General features: G+C 44.0%; 1 protein-coding gene across 2 annotated transcripts in view; it reads right to left on the reverse strand.

The window, feature by feature from the left end:
- Positions 1–25,782, reverse strand: part of NTRK3 (neurotrophic receptor tyrosine kinase 3) — a 410,810-nt gene that overhangs the window by 12,464 nt on the left and 372,564 nt on the right. The gene's annotated exons all lie outside the window — the stretch shown is intronic.

The raw sequence follows: 25,782 nt of genomic DNA on the forward strand, positions 1-25,782 counted from the left end.
CTTCAATTGTTTTTAACATAAGCAAATAGGGATTATATCATTTTCCTCACTTTCATAGATGGAAGTACCATACCATATCTCTTATATACTTTATTTTTCCCCCCATTAGGGTTCTCTCTTTCCTTTTCTAGCTAGATTGGACCCCATGTGCATGACTACACCACAGTTTACCTAATCAATCCACTGTTTATAGGTCTGGGATTGCTGCCATTCTTTCATTATTGCCAACAGGGAAACACACTTTTTACACATAGCTCAGGATGTTTCTCACTCCTTCTAAAAGGTAATAGCCTAGAATTCCCATAGGATAATAGCCTAGAATTCTCATGCAATATAATAGGCAGAGAGAGACTTCAGTGACCACTTAAATGAATTCAACCTAAGGTCCACATAACTTTGGAAATACACGCAATCCTGGAACCTAGCAAGGATAGTTTTGAAGGTTTATGCAGATCCTTAACTCTCTTACAGATTTTTCCTAACACTGAGAACCCCATGGTAAAGCAATTTCCCTGCCCAACTGTTCACGCACACATACGCGTGTGCACACACGCACACACACACACACACATATGCACTCACACACACATGCTGCCACTCTCAAAGGGGAAGACAAATGTTTCACTCATTCTAAACCTCAGGAGAGAAATCCTACAGACCACAAATGAATAAACTCTACGAAATATTAGTATAGGTGTTGAAAATGAATGTCTCTAGTGACTGGGAAATAAATTCTTTTGCAAGTCCGGTGGTTTTTAATGCTTTTCAAACCACTGAAGGGGGACAAACCAAAAAGAATTATCAACTGAGAGAAGAGTAAAAAGGAATTTTGATAAGAGACCAAATGTGATTTTAGGCAAATAACGAAATATGAGCTGTAGTAATAAAACACTTTCCTTTCCCATCCATTCATTTATTGTGAATAGTGTTTCTCATTTCTTATATTTATAAAAATAAAAAAGCAGTAATTGAACTGATTCTGAACCTTAGCCTTATTCCTTATTTTAGCACTAAATAATATTGATTAATGAATACAGGCTAATTGGAAGATATGAGATGGATTTCCAAAAATATTATGTGCCTTATCTTTCATATGCATCAAAAATTGTTATATGTATTATCTGATTATTATTTTGAATTACTGCCTACTTCTGTATATTACTAATAATTATGATGATAACTCAATCCAAATCTCTTAACATCTAGAAACTTAAGGCCACTGGTCATTAAAAATTAAAGTCTTCATACACATTTTTGTGGCCTTTCCAGGCGGCTCAGTGGTATAGTATTCACCTGTCAATGCAGGAGACAGATACAGGTTCAAGCCCTGAGTGGGGAAGATCCCCTGGAGGAGGGCATGGAAACCCACTCCAATATTCTTGCCTGGAAAATTCCATGGAGAGAGGAGCCTGGTGGGCTACAGTCCATGGGGTCACAAAGAGTCAGACACCACTGAGCATGCACACAGGCATGTATTTTTGTCACCTAAATTATGACAAAATGGCCAATAAAAGGCTTTCATGCATAAAAAAAGAATCCATAAGGATATTTGGTGAGGAAACTGTAATGAAACTATAAATTCAAGAAGAAAATGGAACCATGTATAACTGAGGGTTTAAGTACTTGTCCATGTGTTTAATAGATGATGGATCAAATTGCTCTGGTATTTTAAGCTCATTAGATGCATTAAAGGAGTAATGTGTTTTTAATGTCAATATTTACAATGTTGTGGAAATGGCATACTTATTATAAACATGTGGGAGATTTTAGATGATAAATTGAAACATGCAAAGGGGGGTACATTTTTTAAAAAATTTGTTTAGGGGGCATTAAAGTTTGACGATCACGGGGACATTAAAGATTGAGCAAGCAGGGTGCAAAGTCTAGAGTCTTTCTGGCTAAATTCCGTCTTTCTCCATGGCTGCATCGCACCCGTCTTCAGGCCTACAGCTGTATCGTGGGAAAGATGTGAGGGAAAACCATAACTGAAAACAAAACATGCACCACAATGTTCACGGAAGCACCATTTACAAAAGCTAGGACGTGGAAGTAACATGCATGTCTATCGACAGATGAATGGATAAAGAAGCTGTGGTACGTTTATACATAATGGAATATTACTCAGCCATAAAAAGGAATGCATTTGAGTCAGTTCTAATGAGATGGATGAGCCCAGAGTCTACTATACCGAGTGAAGTAAGTCAGACAGAGAAAAACAAGTATCATATATTAGCTCATATATGTGGAGTCTAGAAAGATAATACTGATGAACTTATGTGCAGGGCAGCAATGGAGATGCAGACATAGAGAACCAGACGTATGGACACGGGGATGGGGTGGAAGGGAGCGGTAAAAAGAAGAGGGCGGGAGAAACGGAGGGAGTAGCATGGAAGTATACAGACTAACAAATGTGAAACAGACAGCCAGTGGGAATTTGCTGTGTGACTGGAGAACTCAAACTGTGGCTCTGAAACAAGGGGGAGTGGGATGGGGTAGCAGATGGGAGGGAGGTGTAAGAGGGAGGGGGCATAGGTATGCCTATGGCTGACCCACATTGACGTATGGCAGAAACCAACACAATATTGTAATTATCCTTCAATTAAAAATAAATAATTAAAGAGAAAAGATATAAGAAGAATCTAAAAACAAAAACAAAACCAAAAACTACAGCCTCACCTCCATCCTCCTGGGGTGCCTGCCTAAAATCCCTCAACCTCATTTCCTCCATTTAAGCCTTCAGCCCTCACTCCTGGCTACACCCTGAGAGCCAGGAGTAAGCAGGACTGAAGGGTAGAAAGAGACAGCTGCAGGGGCTGCCAGGCTTGGGTTCTGCTGGGGGCAGGATGCCCTGGGGCAAAGTGCTCCTGGCAGGAGGTGAACCTCCCAAGCAGCCACCCCTGTCCACAGTCATCCCATCCCTTCACTTTGGATCCTCCCTTTCTTGCACAAGGAAATGGTCTTGCTCATTTCTGTTGGATAATGCCAACTTCGTTGCAGTCAGAGGGAATCCAGCACTGTGTTTTAAATAGAAATTCTGCTGACCTCAAGAAGACTCTCAGTTCTGTCCATCTCATTACACAGAAAGGGAGGCAATTTCTTCACAGGACACATACAAGCCCGCTTCTCTCCCAGAAGTTCAAAACGTCTGTCCTCACACACATCTGACAAGGTATAAAGGAGACAGAGTGACCCATATATGCCAGATAAAGGAGCCAGGACCCAAAGGTGAGCAAACACGGGGCATTTTTGATACCCATAGAGTGATTCAAGCTTTCTCTGAAATTGCTCATCCATGGGGGCCATGTTGAATCTGTCAAAGTAGATGAGAGTGGCAACTGCTTTCTGAAGAGTTATAGAAACGTTGCAATGTACATTAATGGCAAAATATCTTAATTCAGATTATCATTAAGACTGTCATGCACAGTGTCATTTTTTATTTATTCAATTTTAGTCTTTCTTGATTGCATGTCTCAGGACATAGGAGAATCTCCATATGCATTAAGGAAAAATAAAAGTTTAATCTATGCTTTCTTTGTCCCCTGAAAGTCTCTTGGTTTCCCAAATGCCCCAGCAGCTTTGCCTCTTAAATCTAGGTCTGCAGGTCTGAGCAGTGCATCAGCCAGCCCCAGCAGCCACCAAGCACAGTCTTTAAAATCACTGCCGCTCTTATTCAGACTATGCCAGACTTATGGAGCGTCTGCAGTGTTCACCCACATGGGCTGCCCATCGGTGTTAGTGACCTCCAGTGCAGACACACACTTCCACACACTGGGAGGGAAACTGTTTAGATAAACATATGTGTGTGCCAGCCACACGCAAGTGGATTGTTGTTATTGTTCAGTTGCTAAGTTGTGTCCGACTCCTTGTGATCCCATGGACTGCAATACGCCAGACCTCCCTGTCCTTCACCATCTCCTGAAGTTTGCTCAAACTCAAGTCCATTGAGTCGGTGATGCCATCCAACCATCTCATCCTCTGTCACCCCCTTCTCCTCCTGTCCTCAATCTTTCCCAGCATCAGGGTCTTTTCGAATGAGTCAGCTCTTGGCATCAAGTGAGCAAAGTATTATGTAACTTCTCATAGACATAAACTGAAGATCATGGCCCCAGTGCTTTCAGAATTCTTTTGAGGCAAGGTGCAGAGGAAACTTAGAAAGATACCACTATAGCGCTTCTCCCTCAAAGCAAAGCTTTATGATAGCTTAAGCAAAAGACATTCCGTTTAGCAGAACCTCCATGGAATGGCTCTTTCAGGCTGAGCCTCTAGCCTGGATTAGGAAAAACCCTTGGAGTTTTTCAAAAACACAAGGAGTGTAACAGTTAAGCTATTGAGCAGTGTGAGCCTGGAGGATAAAGAGGCCCATTGTGATTCTGCTCAACTCTTTCACCTAGAGCTGCATCTGCCAGGAGAAACTCCTCAGATAGAAGCTCCAGGAACACACACCTTTTATAACTTCCCCTTTTGTTTTCTTCTTTCTAAATTCTGTCTAAATGTTGGCAGTCATTCTAAGACCTCATTGTCCTTTACTGCCCCAAGCAATATATATTTTTATACAGCCTACATTACAAGTCCAAAGATGTGGGTTAAAATATGATTTGGCTTTTGTTTTCTTTTCCAAGTGCCCGGACTTGGAGCCTCCTGGTTGATATCTTCTCATGGAAACAAACTTTAGGGATGGTGCAAAGCTGGATGGAACAAAGCTGGAGATCTCAGCTCAGCTCAGATCCATAGATCACCCTGGACCCAGACTCATCCATTCAGACTCCAAACACATGCTAAGCATTAATGGGTAAAGGAAGGCAAGAGAATGAAACCTCCTTGAGATCAATCTAGATTTTTAATTTACCCTGTAAAGCTCAGGCACCAACAGGTTTTGGTTTAGATTCAGACTTATTTAGCAAAAATAAGGTAATCCCTTTCAAGCAAGAATGGCTTTTCTAATATTTAGATGCCCTTCAAAATATGGAAAATATAACAACCGACATTGAAAATGTATGTATAGGATGAGGAAACAGAGGACCCAATAAAGCAAAAAGAATAATTTATAACTTGGCAAACGTCACTTAGCAAAGCAACACTGTGTGCTAAGTTGCTTCAGTTCAGTTCAATTCAGTTCTGTGGCTCAGTCGTGTCCGACTCTTTGAGACCCCATGGATTGCAGGTCCAACTCTTTGTGATCCTGTGGTCTATAGCCCGCCAGGCTCCTCTGTCCACAGGATTCTCCAGGCAAGAATAATGGAGTGGGTTGCCATACCCTCCTCCAGGGGATCTTCCCAACCCAGGGATAGAACACGTGTCTCCTGCATTGGCAGGCGGGTTCTTTACCACTAGCGCCACCTGGGAAGCCCCATAGCAACCCTAGATGTTTAACTTCTGAAGAGTTGGCTTCCTAGGATGCAAAATGAAGATAATAATGAGGTATACAGAACATGTACAGACACTAAATGTGATATTAAATGAAACAGAGACATGGCAGGTTTTCAATACACACACATATGCATAAGACTTCGAATCGAAATCTTTCTTAGAAGGTGCTTTTTCTCAAACTCTATGTTTGCTGAATGAACAGCACTTCTTCACTTTTCCAGGGACTTGGACATTTTCCTCAGAGACCCTTACAACAAAGAGGCACCATTTTTGATTTCTGGATAAGGAAACCAGCTCAAGATTGGAATGTCAGCAAGTGTGTGGATAGAGGCCAAGCTCAAAGTTAATCCACAGCCACACTCCAAATCCTTCTCATTGGGGATTTTGTGGGTTCAAGACAATTCGTCATACAAACACTGGTAGCAGCTGAAGGGGCTTCCAGGAGCAGCATGGCCACCAACCTGGGTCCTATTGGAATATTTGACTGTTGACCAAAGCAGGATTTAGATGCAGGAAGTGCAGTTAACATGAATCTCAGGGAAGACAAGCCTGAACTAATTAGAACAGAGCATTTCCCTATGAACTGGACTCAGTGGCTGCAGCGCCTATGAAAAAGGCCTCAAGGGAAAAAAGAAAAAAACAAGATGATTTGGATTTTAAAAAGCAAAGACTCAGATGGGATCTCTTTCCTCCAAAAGCAAACCACATGATAAATTGTCTCCTCCAGCCATCTTTGCAGGGAGATTAATGACAACACCAATAATACTTCCTATAAATATTCCATCAGCCTTAAGACTACAGCATTGAATTCCTTAATCTTGATTCTCATTTTATAATATCATCTTATGAGGCTGGGCTTTCCCTCCAAGTGCAGTGGGGAACAGACAGCAGATGTACACCAATAGCTCCGTGAGATAATGACCTTTTCTAATAATCACTGAAACAGAGCCGGTTGGATGGCATCACCAACTCAATGGATATGAGTTTGAGCAAATTCTGGAAGATGGTGAAAGACAAGGAAGCCTGGAGTGCTGCAGCCCATGGGGTCTCAAATTAGGAACTGGATTAGGAAGTAAATTTCAAGTGTCCTTGAGTATGGCTCTCTCTCTATCTTTAAATATATATATATATATATATATATATATATATATATATATATATAATTTATTTAGTCATTTATTTGGCTAGGCCAGGTCTTAATTGTGGCACATGGGATCTCTAGCTGTGGCATGCAAACTCTTAGTTGAGGCATGTGGGAATCTAATTCCTTGACCAGGGATCAAAGGTAGGCCCCCTGCACCAAGGGCGTGGAGTCTTAGCCACTGGATTACCAGGGGAGTTCCTGGCTGTTTCAGTGTAGGGCTTCCTGGAAGGAGAAGTCTTCTTGGTTTTGTGCCACCATAAGAGGTTGAATAAACCCTTGCCTCCTTTCTCCTGCCTCCCTCCACTTGCGCTGTGCCTGTAATGAAGCATTTGCCATGCTCTGCTTGTAGTGTTTAGTGTGGGTTGAACACATCAGCTAGGAAAGCACAGCTGTAGCTACAGGTAAAATCTGCTACTTCCAAACCGCTCCAAATTAATCATTCTAGCCGGAGGGAGACGTGGGCCTTTGGGCTCACCTTTTGTTTTATTAACTGCCAACCAAAATGCCAGAAGTGGCTGGGGAAGAAGCACAAAATGGGGGACAGGGAATGCTTTGCATATTTTAATTACTTGAGTAAACAATACATACCGCAGCAGAAACCTACCATCAATGGCTAAGTCCCCAGGCAAAGGGAATTTGGAAGAGCGTCATGGGACCTGACATAAAACGCACACAGCTCCTCCTTAGACTAGAAACTGCCTTATCTGGCTTCCCTGAGCTGGAGCAAAACTTCCAGTTTCTCCCCTAACTAGCTGCTGGAGCAGCTCCAACTAGGGCAGGAAAGTGGATACACAACTTTCCGCACACTCAAAGCTCCCCGGAGAATTGAATGCCCCTCTTCACCCAGTGGAAAGAAGGATTCCTCTTTGAGTCATGATGCAAGACCTATCAATTCTTCTTTCTGTTTTCTTTTATTTCTTTTTTCGGTTTTCTTCACTGGTTTATTTTTCCAAATGAGCAACAGGCTGTTTAAAAGATTTTCAATGATCTATATTAAAATGACAAAGCTTTTACTGTTTGAAATCTAAATGAAAAAAATTATAAAGGCACATTTGTTCTGGGCATTTAAAACAATTCTAATGAAAGCACTGAGGAGAAGCGTATCTGATTTTGTTTGCTCATCCTGTCCCTATGTTGGTGGAGATGGATGTCTCATTCTTTTTAGTATGTGGGCTGCCCCAAAGTGAGCACAGGGCGTCTTATTCTTTAATTACTGCTTTGTTTTATCCTTTGTATCTGAAATTACCTTTAATTTGTTTAATATTCATTGTTTAGAGCTATGCCATTTTCCAAGTACCTGGTAGTTACTAGTATTTATGTGTATCAAGAGTGTTTAGTATATTCTATTTACAGTAAACTAATCTCCAAAGATTTCCTTTTGAAAACTCTTTTCCTCCTTCTTAATTTTTGCATTCCTCACTGTTTTTACTAAATAATCAGTGTTCTTTGATCATGTTTGTGCTTACATGTTTTAGGGACAAGACCTTTAGATTCTAAAAAACAGGACACTTGGTGCCTGAGAACAGTGATCTCACAGATCACTGGGTGCCTCTCTGGCAGGATCACAAATATGAACCAGCAGATAACATCCTCCACCCTCATTTAAAGATGGGGATTCAACTTAGAAAAAAATAACAGGGTTAAAATCTCAGGGAAGCCTGCAAATGGGTGACAGCTGCAAAGTGACTGATGAACAGACATTAATACCACGGCTATTTTTTAAGCATCACAGTTTCCTCGCTAGCCTTTCCCATATGAAATTCCAGCAAAGAGTATATAGGTTAAGCTAGTCACACCACCCTTACAGTGACCTGGGAGGAAGACAGGCAGAAGGGAGATCTGACATTAAGGGAAGCCGTGCAGTCCAGTGGGGAGAGCACTGGACTGAGACTCAGATCAGCTGAGTTGTTGCCCTAGTTCTACCAGGAAGTCACCCTGTGCCTTTGGCACCTTCTGCTTCCTTTCACTCTCAATGTTCACATCGGTAATAAGCACTGGACTAAGATTCTTCACCACCTGAGAATGATATGAGGTTATCCAAAGCAAAATTTTCTTATCTGCATAAGTCAGTATACCAAGAGGACTGAACCTAAGCTCATCTCAAGGCCCTTCCCAAGGGATAGGTAGGGACTTTGGGAAGGTCATGTACATGCTGTTATACTTAAAATGGATAACCAACAAAGATCTAATGTATAGCCCATGGAACTCTGCTCAATGTTATATGCTAGCCTGGATGGGAGGGGAGCTTGGGGGAGGATGGATACATATATATGTGTGGCTGAGTCCCTTTGTTGTTCACCTGAAACTACAACATTGTTAATTGGCTATACCCTAAAACAAAATGCTTTTGGAGTTTAAAAAAATAAAAATTAAAAAAAAAATCTCATTCAAGGCCCTTCTCAACATCAGCAGCCTTGGCAGCCTGACTTTGCAGTTGTGTGTGCATATAAACACACACATTCATGCACGTGTGTGTGTCTGTGTGTGTTGCAGGCAATGGGCCAGCACTTGGGAACTCCAGGGCCCTGTCTTAGGTTTAATCACACCACCTGGCTCATCCCTGGGCCCCTGTGTCCTCGTTTATAAAATGGTAGGATGAGGGAAGAGAGTTGGGCTCATTGACTTTTCAGTATCATCGAGTTCTAAGACACTGGTGATGTGGTGAAGCAAAGACTGGATAACCTCTGGATGCCCCTCCCAGCCCTGGGAGAAGGTTAGAGTTCTGAGACCCACGAGTTCCACACAGCCCACTCCTCTACGACTGGATCCCAGGGTGCCTTTTTGCAGTGAAGGGTGTGAGCCAAGGGTAATCTCAGATGAAAGGACTGGGGGAGCTGTCCCTCTGCACAGCATCTGGCATCTCGGGCCATCATCCGAGGCCTGCAGCTGTGGGCTGCTCCACCTCCCCTTATAAACAAGCCCCACCTCTTGGCTTCTCCCTCAAGGTCAAAAGGAGGGGGGAGACTGTTCTGAGGGTGAACCCAGGAGAAAGTCTTAAATGCTGAGCCAGGAATCACAGTTGAATGGTTTTTTTCAAAGGCATTCCTACTCTGGTGTACACATTCATGTTTCCAAAAGCAAAAGAAAAGGCGGCTTCTTGTTTCTCATCAAACTGGGACAAAAATCTCTTACTGAGGGTCATTCAGGGAGTCCCCAGGAGGTAGAACCAGGCTAAGTCTAGGGTAGGCCAGTCCACAAGCCTAATGCCCTCATCTGAATTTATTTAAACCTCTGGTCTCCATTATAAAAAAGGCAGAAAGAGATTCTTTCAGTGTTTCAAGGCTGGGGCAGAGGTGGAAGCTCTGTCTCAGCGAACAGGGATACAGAACAAAAACTTATCGAGTGTTTGTATGGAGCCAGGGTCTATGATGAATGAGTTAAAATGCACTGCTTCATCTAATGCTCCCAAAACGCCTTGGCTCTGGACCTTACTGCTACCAAAAGCGTCACACCAGAGCAGGAAGGAAAGGAGAGGGAAGAACAGGTTAGGCAACTCATGGGAGTTCAAAAGGCTGAAGACGGAAAGATCCAAGTCTCACACCTAAGTTGTTCTGATTTCAAAACCAATGTTCTTTTGCACCCTGCAAGTTGGAGTTCTTACGCATCTCCATGTTGAAGGAAGAATCACTAGCAAAAAAAAAGAAAAAGAAATATTTTCAGGCCTGTACATTGATGGGCTGCAGGCGGCAGATTTGGGAAAATGTGATAGAAATCCTAGAATTTGATTACTCTGAAAACACCCATAACGCTAAAGAGGATTTTCACTAAGAAATATCTAAATCTGCAGATGCCATGAAGGAAGATAGGAGCCGACATCAGCCCAGAGAACGACCATAAAAATGACACCGGAAAACATCATGTGTTCCTCCTCGTAGAGAGAATGGAAAAAGCAGTCGGTCATAGGCTTTGCTTCCTCCGTCTTTGCTTTGCAGCTTTGCCCTGCATGATGCCTGGCCTGACGCCTCTAGAAGTGACGCTGATTATTTCTGCTGGCCTCCCCCGTAGCCCCCCCACCACCGATGAAGACAGGTCTTTGTTAGCGATCAACTAGGTCCTGCATAATCTGCCCAGCTGCTGCGGCATGTATCATCATCCTTTTCAAAATTCATTAGCCTTGATTGTTTGGAAGTCTATTTCCCATTAATGTCTATTTCTCCAAGATCATCTCAGGCAGAAAAAAAAGGAAGACAGAGAGAGATGGAAGGATGATGGGGAGGGGATTGAGTAGAGCTGAGAAGGAAGGAGAGAGAGAGCTAGCAACACATGGCAAGCCTGGTGGGGTCTTAGAATTAAGCCACCCCAGAAATAAGTCCTAAATCTGAGTTTTTGTAATTACTGAGTCAATATACTGCCTTTTTGCTTAAGATAGATTAAGTTTTCTCTCACTTGTAGCTGAAAGAATCTTAATCCCACAGTCGAAAATTTGACTCTCAAGTTCATGTCCATTTCTAGGAATAAAATGTCTATTTCCAGACATGAACCTAAAAAGAAAGACTCAGAGAGATCCCAGAGGCCCAGATAGAAACGAACTTGCCTAGCTAGGATGGAAGTGCAATACACTTTCTCTCACGCATAGCGTGCCCTTTTCTCCTTTCCTGCTCTGCTCGCTGGCACCTGCCTGCCAGGGTCTCACCAGCCATAAAGCATCATAGACACAGTCTACACATGTGTGGCTCCCAGATGGTACCAGTGCAGGAGATGTAAGAGACGCAAGTTCGATTCCTGGGTCAGGAAGATCCCCTGGAGGAGGGCATGGCAACCCACTCCAGTATTCTTGCCTGGAGAATCCTATGGACAGAGAAGCCTGGCGGGCTATAGTCTATTTGGGGTCCTAAAGTGTCGGACACAACTGAAGCAACTCAGCATGTGTACACAGCTCTGAAACCAGCACCTGAACTGAAAGCTTTCTTTGCATGACCACATTCACCCCACACCAGTGCATTTGGCTGCAGGTCACATCAGACATCTAGTTTCCATTAGGGTTAGCCACAGGTGCCAGCACGGGAAGAGATGGCAGAGATCAGAGGAACTAGCTAATACTCAAGAGAGGTAGGGACCAGCCCAACAGACCCAGGCATGAGAGATCACAGAACTTAATGTTATTTCCGCCAGCATCTCCAGACAGGAGGTGCTGTCACAATCCTCCCAGACATATGGATTTCTCATGAGTCATCCATCCGCAAAGAATTGTGGAAACAAATGGATTGACCAGCTTTGAGGATAGAGTCCCACTGCAAAGGTTAGGGCACCCTTGCTAATGAGCAGCATGATGGCACAGCCATACAATCCCCTTCTTTCCTCTGCCATCTTCCCTCTGGATCCCCCAGAGCACTTTTATATGAAGGTTTGAGCATCATCCCATTCCAGGCAACTCTCTTCATGCTGTTCTGGGGGCTTGCTCTGATCTGAGGCATCCATTTTCAGATCATCAGAGAGCAAAATGCCAAGGGGCCTAGGAGTTCAAAGTTTAATCACCACTGAATGGGCAGAGCTCCTATCTCTGAAGAAACCTCCGGGTGAGAACCCAAGGAACTGGCCCGGGGAGCACACAGCCAACGTCCCTGAACCTGAGGACGTGAGATGCCACGTGAGTAAGAGGCATCTCCCTCAGGAGTGTGTACGAGGCTCCCTCCCCACAGGCCTGTCTTCACTATCTTAAATTGTGAGACTTGGAATAGCAACACAAAGGAGGAAAATCATATCCCACAGTCTCAAGGCTATTCAGCTACGTGGCATTTTTCCCCGTCAAGGTCCTAGTGCATCTTAGAATACTCTCTAGCTCATAGGCAACTTCTTGGCAACCTGATTTACTCCACAACCTCCATCCATGATGGCTGAAAAGCACTAATATACAGAGAGGACGTTGAAAAGCTCATATTGAGTTCTCCTTGTGTGCCTTACGTGTGCAAAGAGACAGGGATGTGTTTTCAGGTGAATTAGAAAAACTGGGTTCATTGGGGTGAGGAAACACACCCTTGGACTCCCTGCATGCTGGTGGAAAGAGTGTGCCTAGGGTCTCTAAGCATGTTCCCAGACGGGCTCACTTGTGATCATGTGCCATCATAGACATGGGTTGAAGGCTTAGACATTGACCTTTGAGCTGCAGCTAAGTCCTTTCCAGAATTAAGACTTATTCTATGTGTGAGTGGCAGGGTGAGCTTATGTAATCAGTGAAAGAAGGAATATCTTTGTCCTCTTAAAAGATAATTTTAGATATTTCTAACCTTTATCTCCATTCCACACTGGTACTCCACAGAGCACATGGCTGCAGAATACAGAAGTCACAGGTGTTGAAATGGGTTAATATTTTAGGAGAGAAGGTAGCTGGCATGCTTGCTTCCTTATACCAGGGAGAGGACTCTTAGATAAGTCAGAGAAGCGTCTCCTGTGGAGGAAGATGAATGATGCTTTTCTCCTTAGCCTGTGAGTTTCAAAGTGATGGAGGGAAACTAGATAACGGGTCATAAGCAGTAAAGAACCAGGATTTGATGAAGCCATCATCATCCACTACCTGGAAGACCGCAGTAAGGGACATTCAAGGGCCTGGAGGATATTCTTAAGTGATGCTGACATTGTGAGGTAAAGAAAATCCTGGGTAAATGACAGTAATAACTTCTCTCTATCCATATGACACATATTGTGAAACTCAAAGAGGCATTGCCTTGACATGGATTGAGACCTCTGGGTAAGTATGTTACAGAAGTCCAATGAAATAACTGCATTGCAGGTGGGAAGATCCTCCGTTAGCACAAAGGAAGATGGGAAAAGATTATTGGAGATACCAAAATAATTCTTCACTTTGCTACAACAGCTCTCTCTGGTGCACACAGAGGGTAGTTTGCTTGCCACGTCACTTTACCAGCAGCCCAACTTACGCATAAAATAGGATTCTACTTCATTTTTCTTTTCTGAGAAGTATGTAAATGTACATTACAAGTAAGCACAAGATCACAGAGTGATACAGATGTTAAGTATAACCACAATAAGATGTGGTCCAGAGATTTCATGCTTCTCGCTAACAGCAATCCCAAGACTGGATGAAGTCAGTCTGTGGGCTCTATTCACAAAGGCAGGCAGGAAATTTAGGATTCTCTCCAAACTCAACTCTTCACTCAAGCCCCGATTGAAAAACCTTTGTCTGGTCTCAGATCTGCATGCATTCTCCCTACCCTATTATATAGATTCTCTCCATTCTTATTATATGCATCCTCCCCACCCCTATTATATACATCCTCCCCATCCCTATTTAACCTGCCCTCCCCATCCCTATGCTACCCATCCTCCCCACCCCTATTACACACATCGTCCCCACCCCTATTACATACGGCCTCCCCATCCCTATTATCTACCCAGAGACCCATGTACCACCCTCCTTCCAACATGCATGAAACCCAGGAATCCAGGACGCACTGAAGTCAAGTTCCACCTCTGCCAAGGATGGATGTCAGACAAGAAGACTTGCTCTCATGCTCCCCAATGGTTCACGCCTACCCCCATTCCCAATGACAACATAAGGAGAAGCATCAGAATTCACTATACCTTCATGCACAGTCAACAAAGACATGGACAGCCACTCAGCGCATCTGCTCTTGATCCAGCCATGCAAATCAGCCCATTCGCAGGACCTTGCCATCACCCAGCAAGTCCTACTTCTTTTTATTTCAACTACTTCCTGCCAGCTGGTGGCTATGGATGGATGCTGAGCCTAATTGATAAAGGCAGGATTTCAGACTAACTTTCATCTGGGTTTAAATCCTTGCTGCACTATTTTCTAGTTCTGTGTTTAAATATCAATGTTCTAATCCCTAAAGTTCTTTGGAAGGACTGATGCTAAAGCTGAAACTCCAATACTTCGGCCACCTCATGCGAAGAGTTGACTCATTGGAAAAGACTCTGATCCTGGGAGGGATTGGGGGCAGGAGGAGAAGGGGACGACAGAAGATGAGATGGCTGGATGGCATCACTGACTCGATGGACATGAGTTTGAGTGAACTCCAGGAGTTGGTGATGGACAGGGAGGCCTGACGTGTTGCAATTCATGGGGTCGCAAAGAGTCAGACATGACTGAGCGACTGAACTGAACTGAACTGAACTGAATCCCTAAAGTAAGACTATGATAACTTCTTCAAGGGAACGGTATAGATTTTATGTTTAGTTGCCAAGTCATGTCTGACTCTTTGTGACCTCATGGACTGCCTGGCTCCTCTGTCCATGGGATTTTCCAGGCAACAACACTGGAGTGGGTGGCCACTTCCTCCTCTGGGGGATGTTTCCGACCCAGGAATTGAACTTGCATCTCCTGCATTGCAGTCAGATTCTTTACCACTGAGCCACGTGGGAAGCATAGATTAAATACATGTATTCAAAGCCTCTAGCCAAGTACCTGGCAGGTGTCGGTGCTCAGTACCTGTGAGTTGCCATCCTGTACCACCCCCAAGGCCACCACATGGAAGAAGAAAAGCCTTGGACAATCCTAAATGGCCAACACAAGTCTAAGATTGAAGGACTTTCTACAAAGATGCTTCCCAGGCGGTTAAAGCCACAGCCTTACATACTTTCTGATGATGGTTGAAGATGAAACCTGTTAAACAGACCGCGTGTGCTTCCAATGCCACCACCACCCCCGATTCTGCCTCCTCCATTTTTATGGGTCATTCTGAAGTATTTCCTTGCTGTGGATTCAAAATGTCCAGATCTCACTTGTTCCAGAAAAATTTTAGCCAAGCCATTAAAGCCCTCCTTGGCTAAATTAAATAACCTAAATAAACTAAAATGCACTAAGATCTTTAGGGAATTCAATTGCTTTGACCTCCCTATCTAAAATTGTGCGCACACACACACACACACACACACCATCCCCACTACCATCTCCATTACCACCACCAAGCATTTATTGTTCTCTTCTCTATTTTATTTCTCTTCTAAGGATCTATTATTCTCAAACTTCAATATATTAATATTTTACTTTATCTTAATTTTCTGTCTCACTTATTAAGGTCAGAGATTTTTGTCTGTTTTATTCACAGTTGTATCCCTAGCCCCCAGAACAGTTCACAATGTATGAATAGAGTTGCCCTATGTCCCAATTTCTCAGGCAAGATCCCAATTTATGCCTCTGATATCTGCTTTATTAGTAGTAGCTTCTCTTTTCAGTCTCTGAGATGTCCTCGTTTAGACCATCAAATACACATAGATTGATTAATAATAAATATTTGTCGAACTTAATTAACAAATTTGACCAGTATGATACTTTAATTAAACCCATCAACTCTTGACACCAAGAGTTTTACTCTGATGTGAATGAAATGCATATGATTTTTTGTAAAAGCATGAGGAAAAAAAGTGACTAATCTCTTATAATTATCCTTCTTTCAACATTCCAATAAGACTGGCAAACATGTTCTGATAAACTCAAGCCCCACACAACTATTCTTAAAGTTAATGCCTTTATTAGTAACAGTGCCAAGAAGAAATACCTATAAAAATGAGATCCTGAGAGAGCCTGGGAGGCTATGCTTAATTTACCTCCCTAACCAAATCATGAGAGAAATGAATGGACCTGTGAAAGCATCCCCGTGCACCTGCCCATAAGGCTGACATCAGGATAATGTCACATAATAGAAAGCAGAGGCTGCTCACTTCAAACTGAACCGCAACCCACCCAGTCAGTACTTGGAAGCAGCATTTCGAGATGGCAAAAAGGACTTCTCTCTTCCTAATCTGGGTGGGATTCGTAAGGTCCAGTGGTGGCCGTTCCGTCTCTCAGTTGTATCTGAATTAGCGACCCCAGGGACTGCAGCACGGAGGCTTTCCTGTCCTTCACTATCTCCTGGAGTTTGCTCAAACTCATGGTTTTAAGGTTGGGTGGGTAAATTTTGTGGGTCTATTTTCACAAGTGGACCATTCCCCAAACAAAAGGAAACAGCCCTCGGGCAAAAAGTGGAAGGAAGCCATCTACTTCTGTCTGACGATCCAGGCAAGACAGACACAGCTTTGACCAACGCTAGCAGTATGTCCATCTCTACTTCAGAACTTACGGTAGAAATGAAAACGAGGATGGGGAAAGACTTTCCTTCCAGTTCTCAGGCATGTGACTTATCATGGAGCTCTGTAATAACTATCCTGAACATCACATTTCTTTGACTAAACTTCATCTGAAGTCAATGGGGATAGTAAAAGTGAAAGTGTTAGTTGCTCAGTCATGAATGACTCTTTGCAATCCCATGGACTGTAGCCCACCAGGCTCCTCTGTCCATGGAATTCTCCAGGCAAGAATACCAGAGTCAGTAGCCATTCCTTTCTCCAAGGAATCTTCCTGACCCAGGGATCAAACCCGGGTCTCCCACACTGCAGGCAAGTTCTTTATCATCTGAGTAACCAGGGAAGCCTTAAGTCAACTGGGAGACCTCCAGTTTTTTAGTCACTTGAGCCTATCAGGTACCCTTAGTTCCTTCAAGTGTGTCTCTTATGGAACATAGGCACCCAATGTGTTTTCAAAACTCAAGGTCACACTTGCTGAAATGCAAGAAAGCAGCCAATCCACTGTCCATGCAGAGCCTCCAGCCTCTACCACACACGCAGGGCGGGACAGAACCCCTGGCAGCCACTCGATCTCTGGGGGCTTTCCCAAATGTGCACCTCGTTTCAGCAGATCATGGCCCCCCTACCCCCCTCCATGCTTTCTGCCCGTGAGACATCCGAAGCACATCAACATCATGGCTTTGGCAGGAGACTTCCATGAATAGTCAATGGTGTCCCTGGAACGGGAAGCAGGGGAAGAGAGGTGGAGAGCAGCCATAGCCCATGGAAGTTCCTCTCCAAAGTCTGCAAGCTGTCAGTGTGTGTGTGGACTGCCCGGCCCCCTGACCCCAGAAATGAAATCCAGACTCACTGTGGAAGCTGCCGATGCTTCTAGCCTCTGCCGCTGCCATGACACGCTGGGCAGGCCCTTCTGGCATGGCCCTTCCTGACAGTGAATTGGGGAGACAGGAGGGCGGGGGAAGAGAGAAGAAAGGGATGAAGGTACAGGAAGACAGCATGAAGGGATGAAAGCAGGGAGGAGAAGGGAGGTGAGTGTATCTTTAAATGGACGGAGTGACTCTCTCGGCCATGGCTTCCAAACACCACTCCCGTGTTACCGGATAGAAAGGCTAACTGCATCAGCTCATCCCAACTGCCTTTGCGCAGGGGTCCACGGCTAGGCAGACACCCCATCACACCACTCCTAGGACACGGCACCCAGCTTCTTCCTTTGTGAGCCACCAAGATCTAGCTGGTTTCTCACCAACAGTTCTACTTTTGACTGGATGAGCCTCCCAGTTCACTGAGGCTCTGAAAGGAAATAGATCTTATCCTGGAATTTTTCTCCCTTTAGGTCAAGAAATGGCACCTTCTCCAAAGCTTCTGAGAAATATTTGTCTTCAGCAGAAAAATCAATAAACTCATCTCTGCTTTTAGGGGTTTCTCTCCCGGATACCTTCTCTGTTTTCCAATTTGGAAAGGAGATGAGCTAGCAGAACATCATCTATGTAGAGTCTCAACTCTCCCTCTCTTTGCTGTCAACAAAACCACCATTTATCTTCCCTATTACCACTTGGGAAAAACCCATTTCTCCCAAAAAGCCTCTTGAGAAGTCAGAGGAGGGGGTGAGGGTCAGGCTGCCTTAGAGAAGTGATGTATGGTGACTTAGCAATGGCATTTCTCAAGCACCTCCGAAATCAAGATCTGTGGACAGAACACACGACACAGTCCCTGCCCTCAGTCAAACCAGAGGCAGAGAAGCACAGGAATGACCCAAAGAAGACGCACATTCATGAAGCAACACATCTGTGTGTGCAAACCAATGGGGCCATGCCAAGGAGACCATCCCGTGAAGGCAATGAGATGGGCACTGCTGGGGTTTGATGGCAGCGAGGAACAGACAGAGAGAAAAAACAAAGGGGGAGATGAGAAAAAGAGCCCATGGGAAGTTGGGAAGAGAAGATATAACAGGCTGAATTCTGTCCTCCAACAAAATTCTTATGTCCCAATCCCCAATACCCCAGAATGTGACTAGATGTAGAGATAGGGTCTTTAAAGAGGTAACTAAGGTTAAATGAAGTCATTAGGGTGGACTCTGATCCAATATACTTGGGTCCTTAGAGGAAGAGAATATTTGCACACAGACATGAACAGAGGGAAGACGATGGGAAGGTACAGGGAGACGGGCACCTACAAGCAAGGAGAGAGGTCCAGGAGAAACCAGCGTTGATACCTTGACCTTGGACTTCCGTGGAACTCTGTCATGGCAGCCCTTGCAAACTGATGCAGAAGTCCTCATGCAATGATAGGACTTAGCAAATGTCACTGTGGAATGGGGGGGCAGGCTGGCTGGGTGTCCCACTGAGGGAGCTTCTGGTGGGAGGCGACCAGAAGGAGTCTGGCAGAGTGCAGAGTGAGACATGTATACTTTTGAGACACGAGTATCTCCCCGAGTCTTTCAATAATCAGGCAGAATGATGAAAAGTTTGAGAAGTAAGGGTTGGTGGGCTCTAAGATTGAAGGTGCACGCACTGATCCAAGTGTTGCTCTGATGAGGATGTGAATGAGGATTGTTCTTGCCAACATTCAAAGAACAGTGATCCTGGGTGCTATGAAGACAGAAGGATTTGGTGAAGACTTAGGTACCGATGATGAAGAGACAATTTAAAAAATGACTCCCCTTTTGGGAACCTCTCCAAAGAGTTTTTGCTCATGCCAACAGACTGCTGAGGAAGCAGGAGGTCGCCAAAGTGAGTTTTGTCTCCAGCAAGGTTCAACCCCCACGAACTCCCCAGAGAAGATTCACAGACTAAGCAAAGAGGAAAGAGGCGGAAGCTAAAAATGTGAATTCAAGGACTTCCCTGGTGGCCCAGTGGCTGAGACTCCTTGCTTCCACTGCAGGGGGTGAAAGTTCAATCCTAGGCCAGGGAGCTAGATCCCTCATGCCACGTCATGCGGCCAAAAAGTAAAATAAAATAAACGTGCAAATTCAAACAGCTTTTGCAAAAGGCAAGAAGAGTTTATAACCATGGAAGTGCATGAAGATTCCAAAGTAGATGTCTAAAACAGTGGCACCAGAACTTCCAATGAGGAGAGAAAACAATGGAAGAGCAAAGAATGTCCAGAAAATGTGAGCAGAGGGACTTCCCTGCTGGTCCAGTGGTTAAGACTTTGGCTTCCAAAGCAGGGGTGTGGGTTTGATCCCTGGTAGGGGAGCTAAGATCCTGCATGTATGGAAGCCAAAAAAAAAAAAAAAAAAAACCACACAAAACAGAAGCAATATTGTAACAAATTCAATAAAGACTTTAAAAATCGTCCACATCAAAAAAGAGAGAAAGGGAAGTAGACTGTGGATTGAGGCATCAGTAAGGCATTGAACAAGGATGGTAAGCAGTGGGGGACTGGAGATGTGGGACAAGGAATGGTGTAGCTATTGATAATATCGTTCAACAGTTGGTTCAAAAAAGGATTTGACTTTTTCAAGCAAAGACATTTGAATTTGGGTATGGGGAGATAATTAGTGACCCCCAAAATGCAGAGTCAAGGAAGGGGTAAGATCAGAAGCTTAAAAATAAAGACAGAAGGTACTTTCCTGGTGGTCCAGTGGTTAAGAGTCTGCCTGGCAATGCAGGAGACTTGGGTTCTATCCCTGGTTGGGGAGCTAGGATCCTACATGCCGTGAGGCAACTAACCCCACCACAACTACTGAGCCCTCACACTCTAGAGCCCACATACCGCAACCAGAGAACCACTGTGCTGCAAGGAAAGATTCTGCATGACACAACGAAGGCCCCGTGTGCCACAATGAAGACCCAGCACAGCCAAATTAATAAGTATTGTTACAAATTTAAGACAGAAGACAAACATGACTATGTTAGTAGTTGAGGAGACAAATGAAATTTGTGGGTGGCAGAAAGTTCAAATGAAGAGTTTTCTTTCAGGTAGAAGAGAGCATGGATTTTAGAATAGAAAAAAGGGAGAAAGACTTCAAGATTGAGCAAGACAAACAGTCACAGCAAGAGGTGGGCTAGAGATCAGGCAGGTGACAGATGGTGAGGTGTGAGGGAAGTGAGAAGCAATGCAGATGTGTGACTCTGTTGATAGGGGGAGGGTGAATCTGGCCTAATATTTCATAGCATCACAAAAATACATACTTGACACGGTTCCATGCAGGAGCATAATCATAATTTCTTAAATTACTCTGCCACTTTGCACCTGTCTAAGCACTTTTCATCACTAAGTTGACTCTTAGGATCTGAGAATTGGAAAAAAGCAAAACTTTGAGTTCATCTGGTATGTGTCTCTATAGCATCCCTAAAAGGTGGTTATTTGGATTTTCTGGAAAATCACCAGGGGTGGAGAATACACAGTCGTACAGGGTGGTCCATTATTTCCACATAGGAAGGGACACTGTCTGTGACACTGAGCTCCAGCACCCAAGAGTCTTCTAATCCTGACCCCTGTGGGTAAGGGACTGTGTGGCAGAGCCTATTCACCAAGTCAGACCGACGGAGGACAGTCCCCGAGGACTTTGAATGTGATAAAGCCTGGTTTTGTGATTTGATTGTCCCAAACTGCAGTGCCCTGGAGCACCATCCCAGATCAGCCACTCACCAAGAGATACACTTGTCTCCTTGTTTATTTCACTTAACAGACATTTATGGAATGCTTACCCTATACCAGGTATGGTGTTAAGCAAAGGATATGTGACTGGTGGAATAAGGCATGGAAACTGCCCTTTCATACATCCCAAGGGGGACTTCCCTGGTGGTCCAGAGTTCAGGAGTCAGCCTGCCAATACAGGGGACACAGGTTTGATACCTGGTCCAGGAACAAGGATCCCGCGTGCTGCAGGGTAACTAAGCTCCTGTGCCACAACTACTCAGCCTGTGCTCTAGAGCCAGAGAGCTGCACCTACTGAAGCTCGAGCGCCCTGGAGCCTGCGCTCTGCAACAAGAGAAGCCACTGCCGTGAGAAGCCTGCACAACTCAACTCGAGAGAAGCCTTGCCCGCCTCTGCTAGAGAAAAGCCCGTGTGCAGCGACATAGACCCAACGCTGCCAGAAATAAACTAAAAAACAAAAAGGAAAGAAATCTCAAGCTACTAAAAACAAATGCATGTCAACAGATGCTTTGAGAATACATTTTCACAATAAACGTATACAAAGTCACTTCCTGCAACACATTTAGAGGTACTAGGCCAGCATTCCTCATTTCCAATCACCGTCTCTTCTGTTCCTGGCATCCTTTTCTTACTCTTCAGCTTCACTGAATCTGTTATAATCTGGAGACTACACGTGGCTAGAAACACCTTGCTATTGCTTGCTTTATTACCTGCCTGGAGACCCCAAACTCCCTGAATGAGGGTATCTTCATTTGCTGGATGGGCCAGCCCTGAGTCACCCCAACTGTTTACCTTCTTTTCATCTTTGTCACAAAGCCCTCCTAGGAAAAAAAAAAAAATCATGACCCTAGCTTCTTGCAGGTTCACACTTCTAACTTTAAACTGTACCTAAACTGATGGATACTGTACTCTACTGGTAGATCATTTCAAATGTCTATTCACAAATGGCCTCACATTCTTGATTCTATTTCTTAAAGGGATATAGCTATTTTTAAAAAGATTCTTTGATGTGGATCATTTTAAGGTTGTTATTGAATTTGTTACAATATTTCTTCTGTCTTATGTTTTGGTTTTTTGGCTGCAAAGCATGTGAGATCTTGGGCTTCCCTGGTGGGTCAGTGGTAAAGAATCCTCCTGCAATTCAGGAGATATGCATTCAGTCCCTGGGTTGGGACGATCCCCTGGAGAAGGAAATGGCAACCCACTCCAGCATCCTTGCCTGGGAAATTCCATGGACAGACGAGCATGGTGGGTTATAGTCCATGCGGCCATGGGGCGGCAAAGGAGTCTGACACACCTTAGCGACTAAACAACAGCCTCAACTTGTGGGATCTTAGATCCCCAACCAGGGATCAAACCCGCACCTCCTGCACTGGAAGGCAACGTCTTAACCACTGGACCACCAAGGAAGTCCCGTGACTCACATTCTTTATAAAACTTTACTTAGGAGTCGGAACACAGAACCCAGCTCTGCCCTATCCTGCTTTCTGTGCACTCTGAGCAACACCAACTAATCTCTCTGATTCTCGGTTTAAAGATCTGTAAGGGGGAATAATAATACTAGCCTGGTCAACCTCAAAGTCCTTTGATGATGCTCAAAGAGGAGCACAGTGAGATGGGAGAAAAGTTTTCTTGTTTTAACTCTATCTTCAAATTGATGCATGAACTTGAGAAACACTGGCTCTTTCTCTGGACTTCAGTGCCTCCATCTGTCAAATAAGTGGGTTTTATAATATGACCTCCAGTGGACATCCAGCCAGAATTTCAAGAGTTTGCCGCTATAGATCGCTTACCCACATTTCATGGTATTTATCAAGGATGCTCACAACATACTTAGGAGGTTAATAGGTGTAGGAGAAGAGCCTGACTGGGTGAGAGTCCTAACCATAGAATGACTGCACTTAAAGAATGTTCAAAATCGGATCAACATGGGTTTGAGGGCAGGACTCTAACAGCAAATCCAAGTCTTGAATTATTCAACTCTCTAAGAAATTAAAAATATGTTTCAGGTCATTACTAGTGTGTTGATGGATGATGAACTGGAAGGGAGAGTTGTATCTAGGCCAGATAAAGCTTTGGCAGAGTGGAACAGGGAACAGATCTATGAAGAACTAGGCATTTTCTTCTGTACATAAGATTATAAATGGAGAAGGAAATGGCAACGCACTCCAATATCTTGCCTGAAGAATCCCATGGACAGAGGAGTCTTGCAGGCCATGGTCCATAGGGTTGCAGAGAGCCAGACATGACTGAAGTGACTAAGAAAGCAAGATTCTAAAACAATAGGAACAACTAAATGCTTAAGTAAAGTGTGTAAAAAAGGCTAGTGGAAGGTAATTTAGAATACTGTGTTACTAGTTCCATTGATGTGAACTTGGGCAAATAAACCTGTTAGCCCCAGGAATGAAGGCCCACCTGGCAAACCCCTTCCTTTGTACATGATCTTTAAGAGCAGTGCACTCAATAAACTCACATCTCTGCCTGATTATACTACTTCCAATTGTGAGAAGCTAAGGTTAGCTTCTAACAAGACTAAAAGGGTCCAGTAGAATCTTTGAATTGAGAGCATAAATTGGGATGGAATAGTTCAGGACTGCAACTATACAACCCAAGTACCAGCATCCCCTTTCCTATGCTCATGGTAGACATCACCCGCTGACCCCACATGCTTTTTCACTGATTGTAGATACAGTCACCAAGCTATTCTCATCACTCTACTGCGAGCAACCACCGCCAGTCATCAGAACTGCTACCTGAGACCTACTTTCCATCTCTGGGGCATAGATTACTTGGTACCAAGGCAATAAGATTTAAAAGCAACAAAACAAGTCATTTTTTAGGGATAAAGGACATTCAGTGACATGGAAAGCATGAGGTACTTTAACCATAAAGTGACCCCTCCCAAGTATTTGGAAATAAAGACAAGGCAATTAATCTCCCTAAGATCAGCGTAAAATGGATGAAAACATGAATTTACATCCAAGTCTGTCCAAAAAAGCCTGAGTGCCTTCCAGGCCATCATGGCTCATTTGTAAACTGATGGATGCAGATAATAAAAGAGTATGATCATAGAGACCCACAAAGGTCATGGAATTAGATGGTGGTGATGTTCATCCTCTCCTGGCTTCTGTCAGGGGAGAGACAATTTAGGCAGAAGACTGGGAAGGCAAGAATTCCTTGCTCTCAGATCAGTGGAGACATATCAGTATTTTTTGGCTGGATGACATCGATCATTTGATTCATCTGATGCCCTTGCTCTGATTTCTTCCTCCTTAAGCAACCTTCTCAGCGTGGTCAGGCTTCCCATACAGGCTGGCTTACTGGGAGTGATGCTTTGATCACAGAGCCTTTTAATAATCTAGTCCCCTGTGAGCATTAATAAGTTGTCCTCCTGGTGCTAACTCCAGTCTTGTGGGTGTTTTAATTATTGTGAGACATTCTCTCAGGCCTTCTCACTGAGAAGCAGATTGTTTGGGCCTTTGGTAGGGAATCAGATCCTGCTGACTTTTTGTTAGGTGATGTTATTGCATCTTTCAGACTCTGTTGTTGTTGCTGTTGTTGTTCAGTCGCTAAGTTGCAATCAACTCTTTGTGACCCCAAGAACTGCAGCACGCCAGGCTTCCCTGTCCTTCACCATCTCCCAGAGTTTGCTCAGACTCATGTCCATTGAGTTGGTGATGCCATCCAACCAGCTCATCCTGTCATCCTCTTCTCCTCTTTCCTTCAATCTTTCCCAGCATCAGGGTCTTTTCCAATTAGTCAGCTCTTCACATCAGGTGGCCAAAGAATTAGAGTTTCAGCTCCAACATCAGGCTTTCCAATGTATATTCAGGGTTGATTTCCTTTAGGATTGACTGTTTTGATCTCCCTGGCAAGTGGGTACACTTGAAAGTACTTTGGATGTTATTCCTTACCCATTATAAACACTTGACATATGGCTACATATTTTTTAATTAAGCATTTTTATGTGCAACATCGCTGTGATAAAAATGGAGTGGGTTCCTTTGCCTTCAAGGGAATTTCTGCTGCAGAGAGCTACAGGATATGCATGTACCTGAAAGACTCAAGGACATGACTAAATAAACACAAAGGTCAAGAAGTTGGGGGCTGACCCACTGAGTAAGGAAATGACCAACTTCAAGGACAAACCAGGCTGCAACTCAAAGGTCCATTCTGGCTATAGAGGTTAGAGAGCGTGACTCAGTGGAAGAGAGGCTGTCACGGTGTTTGGCAAAGAGAAAGAGATGGCATATAGATGATCACTGCCAATCAAGTTTGGGATGTTGATCTTTTTTCCAGAGTGCCTGTAATCAGCTACCAAGCAGGGTATATTGTGGTAATGGTGGTAATAGTGGTGGTGGTCACGATGGCAATAAAACCAGTAGCGCCCAAGTCAATGATTTTACAAAGCTCTTGAATATCCATTATCCCATGTTATGCATAGGAATGAATGCTCAGGTTATCAAGTTGCATTTGTAAGAGAGAAAAAGGTGGGAGGACTGGGCTTAAACCAGCTTGTTTCTATCCACAATGTTTAGTGACCCTAACATCTTCCTCTGGGGTGACTAGGGGCATCACACACTTAGGAGGCCTGGAGAATGGGCTGTAATTCTGCAGGCCTTTGCTGA

Source organism: Ovis canadensis, chromosome 18 (genome assembly GCF_042477335.2).
Source record: "Ovis canadensis isolate MfBH-ARS-UI-01 breed Bighorn chromosome 18, ARS-UI_OviCan_v2, whole genome shotgun sequence".
NCBI classification, from domain to species: Eukaryota; Metazoa; Chordata; class Mammalia; order Artiodactyla; family Bovidae; genus Ovis; species Ovis canadensis.